Source organism: Podarcis vaucheri, assembly GCF_965113315.1.
Source record: "Podarcis vaucheri genome assembly, chromosome: 8".
In the NCBI taxonomy this organism is placed as follows: Eukaryota; Metazoa; Chordata; class Lepidosauria; order Squamata; family Lacertidae; genus Podarcis; species Podarcis vaucheri.
In genome coordinates this window covers 82,692,920-82,708,070 of record NC_138766.1, presented here as the reverse complement: position 1 = coordinate 82,708,070, position 15,151 = coordinate 82,692,920, and positions in this window count along the sequence as shown.

The following is a 15,151-nucleotide window of genomic DNA, read 5'->3' as shown; positions in this document are numbered from 1 at the left end:
GTTGCTCGGTCCCTGCTCCTGCCAACCTAGCAGTTCGAAAGCACACCAAAATGCAAGTAGATAAATAGGTACCGCTCCAGCCAGAAGGTAAACGGTGTTTCCGTGCTTTGCTCTGGTTCGCCAGAAGCGGCTTAGTCATGCTGGCCACATGACCCGGAAGCTGTACACTAGCTCCCTCAGGTAATAAAGTGAGATGAGCGCCACAGCCCCAGAGTCGTCCACGACTGGACCTAATGGTCTGGGGTCCCTTTACCTTTACCTTTATATATAACATAGCAAACATTTGGCTGTAACAGCCTAAGACTTCCATCCTCCTCGACTGATGATTTTTCAACTTACCATCTGGTATTGCATTTTGTTATTATAGTTATTACTGTAAAGTTCTTTTCATAAATAAACAAATTATAAACTGTAGTTCATGTAGCCCTACTAGCGATGTCTATTGTTTACCATTGTATTTCAAATACACCATAAATTTATTCCAATCTTTCAGGAAAATCTGGTCTTGCTGGTTCCAAATTTTCCCAGTTAGTTTCGCCAACTCGGCATAATCTATCAATTTCATCTGCCACTCTTCTTTTGTTGGTGTCTCTTCCCGCTTCCATCGTTGGACTAATAGTATTCTTGCTGCAATATTGCATATAAAATAAAAAAAAATCCTTCCAGTAGCACGTTAGAGACCAACTAAATTTGTTATTGGTATGAGCTTCTGTGTGAAATCCACTGAGAAACTGGTTTTCTTTCTTTCTTTATTCTCATTTCTTTCTTTAATACTTTCTATTGTATTTTCTAATCTAATACTGTATTTTCTAATCTTAGACATAGTGGGACGCGGGTGGGGCTGTGGTCTAAACCACTGAGCATCTTGGGCTTGCCGATCAGAAGGTCGGCGGTTTGAACCCCCGCGATGGGGTGAGCTCCTGTTGCTCTGTCCCAGATCCTGCCAACCTAGCAGTTCAAAAGCACGCCCAAAAGTGCAAGTAGATTAATAGGTAGATTAATAGATTAATAGGTACCACTCCAGTGGGAAGGTAAACAATGTTTCCGTGCACTGCTCTGGTGTCGCTGTTCTGTTGCGCCAGAAGCGGCTTAGTCATGCTGGTCACAGAAAAACTGTCTGCGGCCTGTAAAGCGAGATGAGCGACACAACTCCAAAGTTGTTCGCAACTAGACTTAAATGTCAGGGGTCCCTTGAATAATAATAATAATAATAATAATAATAATAATAATAATAATAATAATAATCTATTATTTATACCCCGCCCATCTGGCTGGGTTTCCCCAGCCACTCTGGGTGGCTTCCAATGGAATATTAAAATACAATAACCTATTAAACATTAAAAGCTTTTCTAAACAGGGCTGCCTTCAGATGTCTTCTAAAAGTCTGGTAGTTGTTTTTCTCTTTGACATCTGGTGGGAGGGCATTCCATAGGGCAGGTGCCACTACCGAGAAGGCCCTCTGCCTGGTTCCCTGTAACTTGGCTTCTCGCAGTGAGGGAACTGCCAGAAGGCCCTCGGCGCTGGACCTCAGTGTCCGGGCAGAACGATGGGGGTGGAGACGCTCCTTCAGGTATACAGGACCGAGGCCGTTTACCCTTTAGCCTTTACCTCTTTAATCTCAGACATAAGAGGGTGACTATGATTACTCTAGTAGGATGTACTCTGATATACACTGAGCTATCCGCTTTCCTTTCAGATACTGCCTTCCGGTTTGCTTGCTTCTCCCTCTAACCCTGCAGATGCTGCTGAAATACAACTCCCATGATCCCTGCCCATTGGCTATGCTCATTAGGGCTGATGGAGAGTGTAGTTCAGAAAAGTCTGGAGAGTCAGAGGTTCATCACTACTGCACTAAAAGTGCCCTCCATCAGTTTTGGACTACAGTTCACATCAGCCTCGGCTAGCATGGCCGGTGCTGAGGGATCATGGGAGATGCAGTTAAGACGACAACAACAACAACAACAACAACAACAACAACAACAACAACAACAACAACAACAACAACAACAGCTTGATTGCACCATAGTGGGGGAGACAGGTTAATAATAATAATAATTTTTATTTATATCCCGCCCTCCCCAGCTGAAGCTGGGCTCAGGGCGGCTAACAACAATAAAATAGTGCAACATGCTAGAAACATTTCATTATAAAAATTAATTAAAATCAAATCACATTGATGGCAACCATTAAGCTAAAGTTCTGTGAAGATTGCCAAAGGAGGGAGTCAGGCTGCGCCCTGACCAAAGGCCTGGTGGAACAGCTCTGTCTTGCAGGCCCTGTGGAAAGATGTCAAGTCCCGCAGGGCCCTAGTCTCTTGTGACAGAGCGTTCCACCAGATTGGAGCCACAGCCCAAAAAGCCCTGGCTCTAGTTGAGGCCAGCCTAACCTCTCTGTGGCCTGGGACCTTCAGGATGTTTTTATTTGAAGACCGTAAGTTCCTCTGTGGGACATACCAGGAGAGGCGGTCCCATAGGTACGAGGGTCCTAGGCAGTATAGGGCTTTAAAAGTTAAAACCAGCACCTTAAACCTGATCCTGTACTCCACCGGGAGCCAGTGCAGCTGGTATAGCACCGGGTGAATGTGAAGCTTCTCCAAAATGAAATCTTTGATTCTCCAAGGTACCAGTTTGAACACCGGAGAGCAGATTTCATGCTTGAGCAGTAGTGAACTTGCAGAATGCACCAGTCCTCCCGTGCTGGAGATTTGCTTGAGCCTGAAAATAACCATCTGGCCCATCATTCAGGCAGAACGGCAAGGATGCGATAAAGCAGGCATGTCAGCACTGCTGTGACCACCAGGCAAAGGCAGAAGAGGCATCCAGGAGCAATATAAAATAAAAAGGGAGGCTTGCTCATGTTAATAGATTTGCCTTCCACCTCAGTATAAATATCTGGCAGGCATTGTGTACTGTAAACACAACGCTGCTGGCACACAGGCTGCTGCATGTATTTAGCAGGGGCTGGTGCCGTACCTGCTAGATAACCAGCAGATTTATGGGGAACATCGCTCACACAGAAGACTCCTTGGGTCCTCCTACTCAATAACGCCTCGTTGCCAAAACACCGCAGCTCACTTTCGCTCTGTCTCTCCACGTCCCCTGCTGTGCCCTGCGGATGTTCCAAGATGGATGGCTTTGTTTGGAATTGGATGGGCACGAACAACCTGTGTCATCAATAACACCGAGGGTCCCGTGCACACAACACTGGCTGTAAATTCTTGGCTTCTCATGAGAGCTCTGTGGCTGGTAAGAATCAGCTAGGAGGAGGAAGAGGAGGAAAAGAGGGTGGGGAATCTATGATGGGGTGCCTATGAAAAACCAGCGCTTCTTTGTGCAGCGCATGGTTAAACAATGAAACTTAATCCCCCAGCAGGCAGTGATGTCCACTAACTTGGATGGCTTTGAAACAGGTTTGGACCTGCTGTGACTCTGCTCTCAGAGCTGGTAATACCTCTGAATACTGGTTGCTGGAAACCTCACCAAGGGAGTTTGCTCTTGTGCTGGTGGTTGGCTTTTAGTAACCAAACAAACTCCTGTGTTGCAAAGAGAACGTCAGCAATGTCTAGGCAACACGACGACCATGTACATACACAATAGACAATCTTTATAGAATTCCTTCAAACCATAACAAGTACAAAATGAAATCTTTAGTCTCCAAGTCTCTGAAAATCTTTAAATGAAGCGAGGTACCAGACTTAGTACGATGAAAGATAAGCTGTGAAGCTTTCTGTATTCAGCAAATATGATGTCCAGCACTGAACAGTGATTCCGGACATTGACTACTGTTTCGTAGAATTCTTCGTCAGCGTGGTGGGAGGATATAGAATTGCTTCATAAACCCATCTTATTTCGAATGAATGTATGTAAATGAAAATATCAAATGCTGTGGAACAGTGCTCATGTAATAATGTAGTCGCTGCAGTTCCAAGAGTTCTGTTACACCCTCATGTGACCAAGAAACAGAGAGCAAGGCAGGGCTATGTAGGCATGGTACCACTTTGAATAGTGATGACATTTTCTAAGGAATTCTGGGATCCGTAGTTTGCTAAAGATGCTGCGAGTGGTTTGGAGGCCCCTTATTTTCCCCACAGAACTACAAACCCCGAAGTTCCCCATGAAGAGGGATTGACTGTTAAACCACTCTGGAAATTGTAGCTCTGTGAGGGGAATGGGGTCTCTCAGCACCCTTAACAATAACCATAACTATATGATAAACACGATCTTTAACAATTTAAGGAAAAAAAGAAAATCCTAATGCATAGAAACAAAAGCAATTCCCAAGGTGACAAATCCTGGGTCTGGACAAAAGAAAATACATAGATACGTAAGGAATTGAGAGAACCAAATCTGAGAGATTAATCCATCCTAGGGTGAAGATGTGCTGCAACATTGTGATATCCACTTTTGTCTGTTCTGCTACTGAGCTATGGCCCATCCCTCTGTTGATATACCCCACTCTAAGTATTGATTTGCCATAGCAGCAAATTCTAGCATAGGGGAGCAAAGGTCAGTTAACTTTTCCTGCTATGGTTGTAAAATGTATGAGTCTAATACAAAAGTGATCCCCTGTCATCTACCTTAGCTCCAGCCCCTTCCTCCTAATCTCTCTAGATAGACATGCTTTTCATTCTTTGCTTGCTCAAAGTCAATAGGAGCTGGGAGTGGATCCAGGTATCTGAAAATTAAGACCTAAGTAGAGAGACAGGGGAAACGTGTATCTTTTTCTAAACTGCAGCGTCTCGGTGTTGGCCAAACAAAACTAGATTGTTTGACAAATGCTAATGCGAAGCTCCATGTGTTTTCACAGCCTTGGATTATGGACTGGCCGGAAGAAGGTCTGAATCGAATCAATAATAAAAAGGAAACTTCCCTTTGTCTTAAAGGAAATTCTTGGTGTTGTGCTTGAGGAAAGAGCTGCTGGGTTAATAGGGTTTCCTGTCCAAAGAGCTGGGAATAAACTCCAAGTAGAACTGAATCGGAAATCCCACGCACAGCCTAATGAATTGCTGATGGGGAATAATGAGTCTTGTCAATGACTGTGTCAGATCCATCTCTGAGCTTCTTTGTTTGCAAGGGAGAGAGAAAACTAAAGTGAAAAACAACAGCAAATGCATTTCCTGACAAATCTAGGAGATATTCCAGAAGCACAGTTCATAGCTACATTTAGAACAGGCCTGCAAAGCATGTGACCCATGGCCATCACTTTCGCAACATGACTCCTGCTTGACTGGGGTCACCCATTGAGCTGAACCACGAATGAGAAAGGAGAACCATCCATGGCACTGAACAAGATTTGGCAGGGTGAATATTCATGCAAAAGTGTTCCTTTGGGGGAAATGTCCACCTTGCTAAAATAGATTTCATCCAGCCCTAAAGAGCTTGGTATATGTGTATGTAGAAACTAAGCTACTGTAAAAAGTAAAATTCAAATTGGTTCTGCTCAGCTTCATCTCTGACTGTGCTCAATTTTGCTTTTGGCACTGATATGTGACACACACGCAGAAGGAATGCAGCCTTCCAGCTGATTTAAGGTTCACCTTGCATAACTTGAGATTGCTCAGTGCTGGTCAGTGGCACCCTAGTCCTAAATGTATTTGTATGGGCTTGTGGGATGCCTGGACACCCTTTCTAATTCCTGGACTACCCTTCTAATTCCTGGGGGCCAGGCACAGGATTTAGCAAAGTATTAAAGTACAGGCCAAACCAGTTTTCCCTGTTCAGGAAATCACCTGGGAGATGGGCCATTAACCAAATACAAAGGGATAGCAATGGACCGTTAGGAAAGCCATTAAGCAGGCAAAGACTTTGCCAATCAGCAAGGGGGTGGACAGCTCTGAGTTTGCAGGAAAAAGACCAGATTAGAAGGAGAGTAGTGGTTTAGGATTTCAGTTGCCAAGGATATGAGCTGAGAGAGGGAAAGTGGCAGTTTGTGAAACACAGCAAGCTGGAGCAGAGGGTCTGAGAGCCATGGTGGATTTCTTCACAGCCATGGGAGAGCAAGACCCCCTTTGAGTGTCAGTGCTGTGAACCCCTCCATCGCAGGCTCAGGTTGTATATATGTGTAAATAAGCCATATATCCTAAAGGCACCAAAGTCTCTTCATTGCCTCATTTCCAAAAGGAAACATGGACTTTGGGCAGTATTTACCTGCAAGTCACGCAAGCTTTAACTGAAGGAGAATGCAAGTTTGAAAGCAAGTTGTTGAGTGCAAAATAGAAGTGTCAAAGCCTCTGAGAATGTTGTATAATAGCTAGCCACATAAAATGTTTGCTGGGAGGGGAGGTGGCTTTCAGAGAAGGCAGGAAACAGCGGTTTTGCAACAGGAAAAAAAATACTGAACATAAAAATCTATTTATAGTTTCCAAAGGAAAGCCAAACTGAAATGGTTATACACACACACACACACACACACACAGTTGTATAAGAAGATAAAAAGAGGTAGGGGGGGAGAAATAGGTTAGCTTGGGACAAATGCTTCTGCAACCCTGCAAAATCCCAAGGGTGTGATTTGAAATTTCAGGGAATATTGGTGATGGGGCTTGGCAGAGATTTAGGTGGAAAGGGGCTTCAGCGGAGTCCCAAACCCTGCTGCTTAAAATGCAGGCAAGCAGTATGTGTGAAAATCTTGTGCGATATTTTAATTATCATTGCTTTTTTTTTTTAGCCCATACTGAGAGGCTCAGCAATGTAAAAACCAGCAAATGTAGAAAGGTCATTGGTCCAGCAAGTGCTTCGCCCCCTACTCCAGCCTCCCCCAAATGGGTGCCCACTAGGTGTCACTGCACTATAGATCCCATCATCCCTGGACACAGCTCTCCAGTATCTTGGGAAGAGGTGAAGTTTTGGCATTTTCATTTAATTATTACGTTTATATCCTATCTTTCCTCCGAGGAGCTCGAGGTGGTGTACACATGACTCTTCCCCCTCTCCATCTCATCCTCACAACACCCTTGTGAATGAACAACTCCAGTGATTACTCCCAGAATGAACTACTGTAATGCTCTCTTTATTGGGCTGCCATTGAAGTTTTCGATTGTAGAAGACTGTTTTTGGATGGCCTGTACATGCAGCCTCCATTGGCTGGCTATACTTTTTTTCAGCTCAAAGAGTTAGTTTCATAATTTAAGGTTTGGGGTCAGCCTATACGCTTAGAAGGGACGCGGGTGGCGCTGTGGGTTAAACCACAAAGCCTAGGACTTGCCGATCAGAAGGTCGGCGGGTCGAATCCCCGTGACGGGGTGAGCTCCCGTTGCTCGGTCCCTGCTCCTGCCAACCTAGCAGATCGAAAGCACGTCAAAGTGCAAGTAGATAAATAGGTACTGCTCCGGTGGGACGGTAAACGGCGTTTCTGTGCACTGCTCTGGTTTGCCAGAAGTGGCTTAGTCATGCTAGCCCCAATACCCAGAAGCTGTACGCCGGCTCCCTTGGTCAATAAAGCGAGATGAGTGCCACAACCCCAGAGTCGGTCACGACTGGACCTAATGGTCAGGGGTCCCTTTACCTTTACCTTTACCTTTATACCCTTAGAAGCCTATATGGGTCCTAAGATTAATTTCAGACCCACCACCAGATTGGTGGGTACCAGAGGCAGGACCTTCTCTGAAAGGCCCCACATCTTTTAAACTCCCTCTCCTGAGAAATCCATTAGCCTCCTCACTTCAAATTTGCAGGTTTTCTATTTCTTCAAACCTTTGTGACTTTGCTGCTGGCTCTGATTTATCACACTGGTTCCCTCTCCCCGTTTACTCCTAGTAATTATGATGCCAACTTGACTTTATTGCATTGGCTTTCTTTTTAAAAATTACAGTACCCCACCTTTGTAAACAATTTAAACAAGTAAACAATGGTAATTCCATCCACTGGGCATAGCCCTTCCCTTTCGTGGGCTGAACTCGCTGGAGGAAGAAGAAAGAGAGGAAATAAGAAGTAATCGCTGACTGTCTCCAAACACTGTCATCATTTCTCAGATCAGTTGCATAACCGCCATGCAAATCTGTGAAACAAAGAGGTTGTGTTATTGCAGTTATATGCATCTCTACTCTAAAGAAAGCCTGCTGACTTACTTCCAAGTAAATTCCCTCCCCAACCCTACCTGCCGGCCTCTATATTGTCTTTTGAGGCTTCAGTCCTAAAGACACCTACTGACGAGTAAATTCAATTCAGCTCAGTGGGATTCAGTTCTGCGTAAACACCCTTAGGATTTTTCTGCCTGCGTTTCTTTGAATTTTAACAATAATTTGAAAGAAGGTTGTCATAGTGAGACAGCCATTTATCGTGACATCTGTTATCTGCTATAAATGATCACAAAGGCAGCTGTAGATTTCTAAGAATGGAAGATGAGAAGGACGAGATGCTACTGGGACATTTCAGGTTTTAGTGGGTGGTTATCTGTAAAAGGGTTTTCCCACTTTCCCACGACGGCTTGCAAGTTAGGTCAAGAAATTTCTCGTGGCCTTTTTAGAGTTCTCCTGCCCACTTCCTGTTTCATGAAAACCATGCACCACTTCCTTTCTATGTACCTGCACAGCAAAGACACCTCATTAAAGTAATTCATTCGGCTTGAGGAACAGAAGCCTTTAATAAATAACCAGAGAAACTTGTGTAATTGGAAACCCACACCCATGTCTATTTTTCTGTCGTCCTCTTTTATGAATGAATCAGGCAGGGCCTGCTGTTGATACTACACAGTGTTGTTCATCCCAAGTAATAGATTTAGTTTTGATACAGAGAGTTTTAAAAACTGCTCTGCATTTTAATAATTTTGGAAAAGATTCAACCGGCAAGCCACACTCCACTCTACTGATATTTAAACACACATTGATCCCCACCTCCAAAACCCCACGATCCATCAGTTTTATATTACTTTATTGACTAGATTTCTAGCCATTGTGGATCTTCAGCTTTCACAGCACAAACTGGCATTGCAAAGATATAAATGCTAATGAACTAGCCATTGTTAACGGTGCAGGCCAGACATTTTGCAGATTTACCACCAAGCAATTGCATTAAAAATTGGATATCTAATTCAAACATATGTCAAATGAAAGAGGAACAAACCATTTTGTGTGGTATCCAAGCCTAAGATGCTATTATGAATGGTTATGAAGCACTGAGAAGGTGATTGTAATGTGGCTTCTAACTTGCAGTTTCTCATTATATTTATTTTAAAATTTTATTTAAGCCACTTATTAATAGATCCTGGTGGTTTACATTTAAAAAAACCAAAACCCTCCAGTATATAGCTATGTGATAAACACAACCATTAATCATTTAAGAAAAAAGGAAAGTCCTAATACATAGATATTGTCAGGGACCGTGCTGAGGAGGGCTGCACTGAGAGAAATGGTGGACGCCACACACACACACCCTGATCCTGATTCTGATCTGAATCTTCTCTGGAGCAGGAGGACAGTATAGATTTGGAAAAGTGGTTTGCAGAGGGACATAGTTCAGAAGGCAGAAGCTGGGAAATACTGGATGGGGAACAGCTAGGAGAAGAAACACTGGAAGAGAGAGGGTTAACAGATTCACAGTCTCTGGACAGCATCCATCCCCCCTTCTCCAAAGTCACGGAGAGCTCAGAAAGTGTTAGAACAGAAAGCACAGAGGGTACAAACTCAGATTACAAGACACAGGAGTGACATAGATTAATAGGGATGGAGGAGGGTAAGGGAAAGGTAAAGGGACCCCTGACCATTAGGTCCAGTCATGGCTGACTCTGGGGTTGTGGCGCTCATCTCGCTTTATTGGCCGAGGAGGAAGGAGCTGGGTTTAGCCTGGCAAAAACAGAGAAAGAGGAGATATGACAGCTGTCTTTAAAGGGATGTCACGTGGAAGAGGGAAGAAGCTTGTTTTCTTCTGCTCCAGAGATCAAGATCCGAACCCATGGCTTCAAGGTACAAGAAAGAAGATTCTGACTCAACATCAGGAAGAACTTTCTGACAGTAAGAGCTGTTCAACAGTGGATTGGATTCTCTCAGGAGGTTGTGGACTCTCCTTCCTTGGAGGTTTTTAAGCAGAGGTTGGGTGGCCATCTGTCATGGATGCTTCAGCTGAGACTCCTGCATTGCAGGGGGTCAGACTAGATGGCCCTCGGGGTCCCTTCCATGGTTCTAGGATTCTATGAAATCAGTCTTCCTCCGATTTGTGCTAGCTGAATTTTGAATCAAAATTGGAGGCATGGTTTACTCATATAGCAGAAAAGTTGTTTTTTAATATAGAAAGGTGCCCAGAAGGGTCTACACCCTACATTTATATGCAAGTCACTAGTCAAGGTGGGCCACGTGGTAGAAAAGTGCTGCTGTGCTCTCATCTTACAGTGGAGCTGTCCAGTTGTAGGTCAGGGTCCAAAGTTTTCAAAATAGCAAGGGAGCTGTCCAACTTAGGAGCTACTGAGAGCTGAGCAGGAACTGCTGAGCACTGACTAAGTTGGCTTGTGCATTCCTGAAGAGCGTGAGCAGAACCCTGTTCCTGAGCCTGTGCAGGTCCTCATCTTCTATTCAGGGAAGGAGGATCTTGAAATGTCAGGTGGGGGGCTGCAACTCTTCAGGCACCCCTGTCTTCCACTGCCTCCTGCAGCTTGGTCAAACTCATGCTGGTAGCTTCGAGAACACTGTCCAAACATCTCGCCCTCTGTCGCCCCCTTCTCCTTGTGCCCTCCATCTTTCCCCACATCAGGGTCTTTTCCAGGGAGTCTTCTCTTCTCATGATGTGTCCAAAGTATTGGAGTCTCAGCTTCAGGATCTGTCCTTCCAGTGTGCACTCAGGGCTGATTTCCTTCAGAATGGATAGGTTTGATCTTCTTGCAGTCCATGGGACTCTCAAGAGTCTCCTCCAGCATCATAATTCAAAAGCATCAATTCTTCAGCCTTCTTTATGGTCCAGCTCTCACTTCCCTCACTTTCATACATCACTATGGTCTATGCATCCCCTGCATAGACCACTCAAAAATTGTTGATGGTCTTGGTAGACCACTTGATTGGTAATGTGCTATGCTAGATGCTCTACAATGTTTAATTATACTTTTTGCTGCTTCATTTATTTCTTATTTGTATTTTATTGTATCCTAATCTGCATCCTGGTAGGGACACGGGTGGCGCTGTGGGTAAAACCTCAGTGCCTAGGACTTACTGATCGTAAGGTCGGTGGTTCGAATCCCCGTGGCGGGGTGAGCTCCCGTCGTTCGGTCCCAGCTCCTGCCCACCTAGCAGTTCGAAAGCACCCCTAAGTGCAAGTAGATAAATAGGTACCACTTTATAGCGGGAAGGTAAACGGCATTTCCGTGTGCGGCGCTGGTGCTGGCTCGCCAGAGCAGCTTCGTCACGCTGGCCACGTGACCCAGAAGTGTCTTCGGACGGCGCCAGCTCCCGGCCTCTTGAGTGAGATGAGCGCGCAACCCTAGAGTCGGTCACGACTGGCCCGTACGGGCAGGGGTACCTTTACCTTTAATCTGCATCCCACAGAATTCAAATTGTAATACAAGAAAATGCAACGAGTGAAATAAGAGAAGCACTGGAGGAACAGCACTGGTCTGCTGGCCACCTCTGGTCGTCAGAATGATTATGGAGTTGGGTAGAGTCAGTAGGCTTATCTGTCCTGTCTTCCGCCCCAAGCCCCACAAGCAGAAGCTATTCTACTCAATATTGAGTAGAATTTCAATGACAAAGCAAGGCCCCTTCTCAGCCTTCTGATGTGGTCCAGAGGAAGGCAGAGCAAGATGTTTGCACCAGCTTGGCTGCAGGAGTTGCTGGAAGGTGGCATACAAGGCACCATCTAACCTTCTTAGAGAATCTGCTCTGGAATTGTGTAGGGCTTAGGGTTTACTCCTTAGATTATTCTTCATGTGTGTTGGTGTTTACTTTGCAAACCACTTAGTAATCTATTTTGGCATTAAGGTAAAGGTAAAGGACCCCTGACAGTTAAGTCCAGTCGCGAACGACTCTGGGGTTGCAGCGCTCATCTTGCTTTAATGGCTGAGGGAGCCGGCGTTTGTCCGCAGACAGTTTTCCCGGGTCATGTGGTCAGCATGACTAAGCCGCTTCTGGTGAAACCAGAGCAGAGCACAGAAACACCATTAACCTTCCCACCGGAGTGGTACCTATTTATCTACTTGCACTTTTGATGTGCTTTGAACTGCTAGGTTGGCAGGAGCTGGGACAGAGCAACGGGAGCTCACCCCGTTGCAGGGATTTGAACCACCGACCTTCTGATCGGCAAGCCCTAGGCTCAGTGGTTTAGACCACAGCGCCACTCGCATCCCATTTTGGCATTAGGCACTGTATAAATGAATGAATACTTCATTTATTCATAATAAGAACCCCTCTCTCCGAAATTCTATCCGCTGTTGCAGCCATGGAGTGTGTGTGTGAAATATAGGACTGTGGGCCATTTTTACGTCGGTATTACGTCGGAGGTAAAATAAGTTTTGCTGCCACGGCACCTGAGGATCACCTGAGGACTAATTCCCCAAATTAGAAAGGAAAAGGCCTTGTCCCTCTCAGTCTCGGTTTTGGATGCAAGCCAACAGCCTCATCCTCTGTGCCTCATGGAATTGTCGCTCCCTTTCTTCTTTTGCACAGAGACCGTAGGGAGAGGCCAGAGGAGGGCAGCCAGGATCTGGCAGAGGAAGAGGTGAACGGAGTAAACAAAGCTTGAAGTGATGTCAGAAAACTCAGCACACCTGGAAAGGAGAGGAGGAGGAAGGAGGGAGGGATGGAGTGGTTGGAGAATCAAAACAGAAGTGGTGTCTCAGATGGATTTCGTAGATAACGGGCAACACTGTGATTTTGCCTTTCATTTCCATTTTGCTGAAGAGCAAATATAGCAAAAGGAAGCAGCAATGTTGGCAAATTACGTTGTCTGTTAACTTCATCGTCTGTGTGCATACCTTCCAATATTTCTCTGATGAAGGACGTCCTATTCCATAATAATAATAATAATAATAATAATAATAATAATAATAATACTTTTTTTTATTTATACTCCACCCATCTGACTAGGTTGCCCCAGCCACTCTGGGCAGCTTCCAACATACATAAAAACATTAAACATTTTTTAAAAAACTTCCCTATACAGTGGTACCTCAGGATGCGAACAGGATCCGTTCCAGAGTCCCGTTCACATCCTGAAGCAAACGCAACCCGCGACTGCGTGTCTGCGCGTGTGTGGGTTGCGATTCGCTGCTGCCGTGCATGTGTGTGACATCCTTTTCAGCATTTGTGCATGTGTGAGCGGTGAAACCCAGAAGTAACTTGCTCCATTATTTCTGGGTCGCCACAGAGCGCAACCCGAAAAGGCTTAACCTGAAGTGACTTCAACTTGAGGTATGTACAGGATTGTCTTCAGATGGCTTGGGGGGTCGGACAACTCCATACCCTCCAACATTTCCCCGATGAAAATAGGGATGTCCTAAGGAAAAGCGGGACATTCTGGGATCAAATCAGAAACCAGGACAGCTTCTGTAAATCTGGGACTATCCCTGGAAAATAGGGACACTTGGAGGGTCTGGTGTGTGTATATGTTTGTGTAATGCGCCTGTTCTGCTATTCAGTAGCACCAGGGGGTGGGGCGGGTGGAATTTCCATCAGAATTGTGAGAGGAGGGGGGCAAGTTTTAAGACTTCTCTGTCTCTGCAGTCCACCTTGCATTGCTCAGCTGAATGGGGAACCCCTGAGAGTGGCAAGAAGGGAGCTGGAATGCATCTCACGAGGCTGATCTTTATTTGAACCCACACTTCTTCCTGCTATGTGGCTGATCAGTGGGAGCAGGTATGCTATGGGCCACTTAAGATTAGGTGGTGGTTCAAAAGCAGTTCTCAGAGGGTACAAGTCTCCAACTTCTGAAAAAGAAATAGTGAACAGGCATGCTTCTTGGAGACTATGCATACTTACTGGAGAATGTGCATATTTCCTGGAGAATGTACAAAATTCAGCCAAGACACAAATTTCTCCTATTATACACATTTTACAAGCAAATTTCCTTGATGGGATATTTGTATGTGTGTGTGTGTGTTATTTGCACTAATCATAGAATCATATGATTGTAGAGTTGGAAGGGGAGATCTAGTCCATCTCCCTGCTATATGCATTTTATACACATTGCCCAGTAACATATGCATTTTTGTGAGCCAGCGTGGTGTAGTGGTTAAGAGCAGTGGACTCGTAATCTGGTGAACCGGGTTCGCTTCCCCGCTCCTCCACATGCAGCTGCTGGGTGACCTTGGGCCAGTCACACTTCTCTGAAGTCTCTCAGCATCACTCACCTCACAGAGTGTTTGTTGTGCGGGAGGAAGGGAAAGGAGATTGTGAGCCGCTTTGAGACTCCTTAAGGGGAGTGAAAGACGGGATATCAAGTCTAAACTACTACTACTACTACTATTCTTCTTCTTCTTCTTCTTCTTCTTCTTCTTCTTCTTCTTCTTCCTCTTCCTCTTCCTCTTCCTCTTCCTCTTCCTCTTCTTCCTCTTCTTCCTCCTTGTACACATTGTTTGGTTGGACAGCAGCACTGCAAAAATTGGAGAGCTGAGAATTTTGAAGGATAGTTAACACGTAGATTTGAGGAGTGCGAGTTAGTCGTTTCTGATGAAAAGGCAAAACAATTAAATCACTGCAGCATCCCTCGCCATCTAGCTCGGGGGGAAAGCAGGATGAGTAGGAAAGAAGGCTTGGAAGGCAAGGCTGGTGGCAGACCCTTTGGAGGGATGGAAGTGGCTTGGTAGAGCTACTGATACCTGCAGCGTCATAGCAGTGGATAGGGTTTGAGAAGAATAATCCTTTATCATTCCCAAACAGAGTGAACAGCTATGCTTTGAGGCTTGGCAAAACCCATTCACCAAGGGTACTTCCAGGCTGTCCCCATTCTCAGGTGAAATTCAGTTGGATACCAGCAATTTCAGATCATGTAATTACGTTTGATGGAAAGGTTGATGGCAACAAACTCGACTTCTCAAAAGATCAGACATTTTGCAATAAGAAAAGTGACAGCAGAATGCATCAGAAACAGTGGGATGACTTGTGTTTTGAGGCACCATCATATAACCTCTGTGCAAATAGATCAGAGCAAATGTTCGATAAAAAGGGAAAACCTCGAGGTACCCTGAATGTCCCAAGTAAACGGTTGAAATCCATCAGATGGTGGGGCTTCCATAGAAGGAC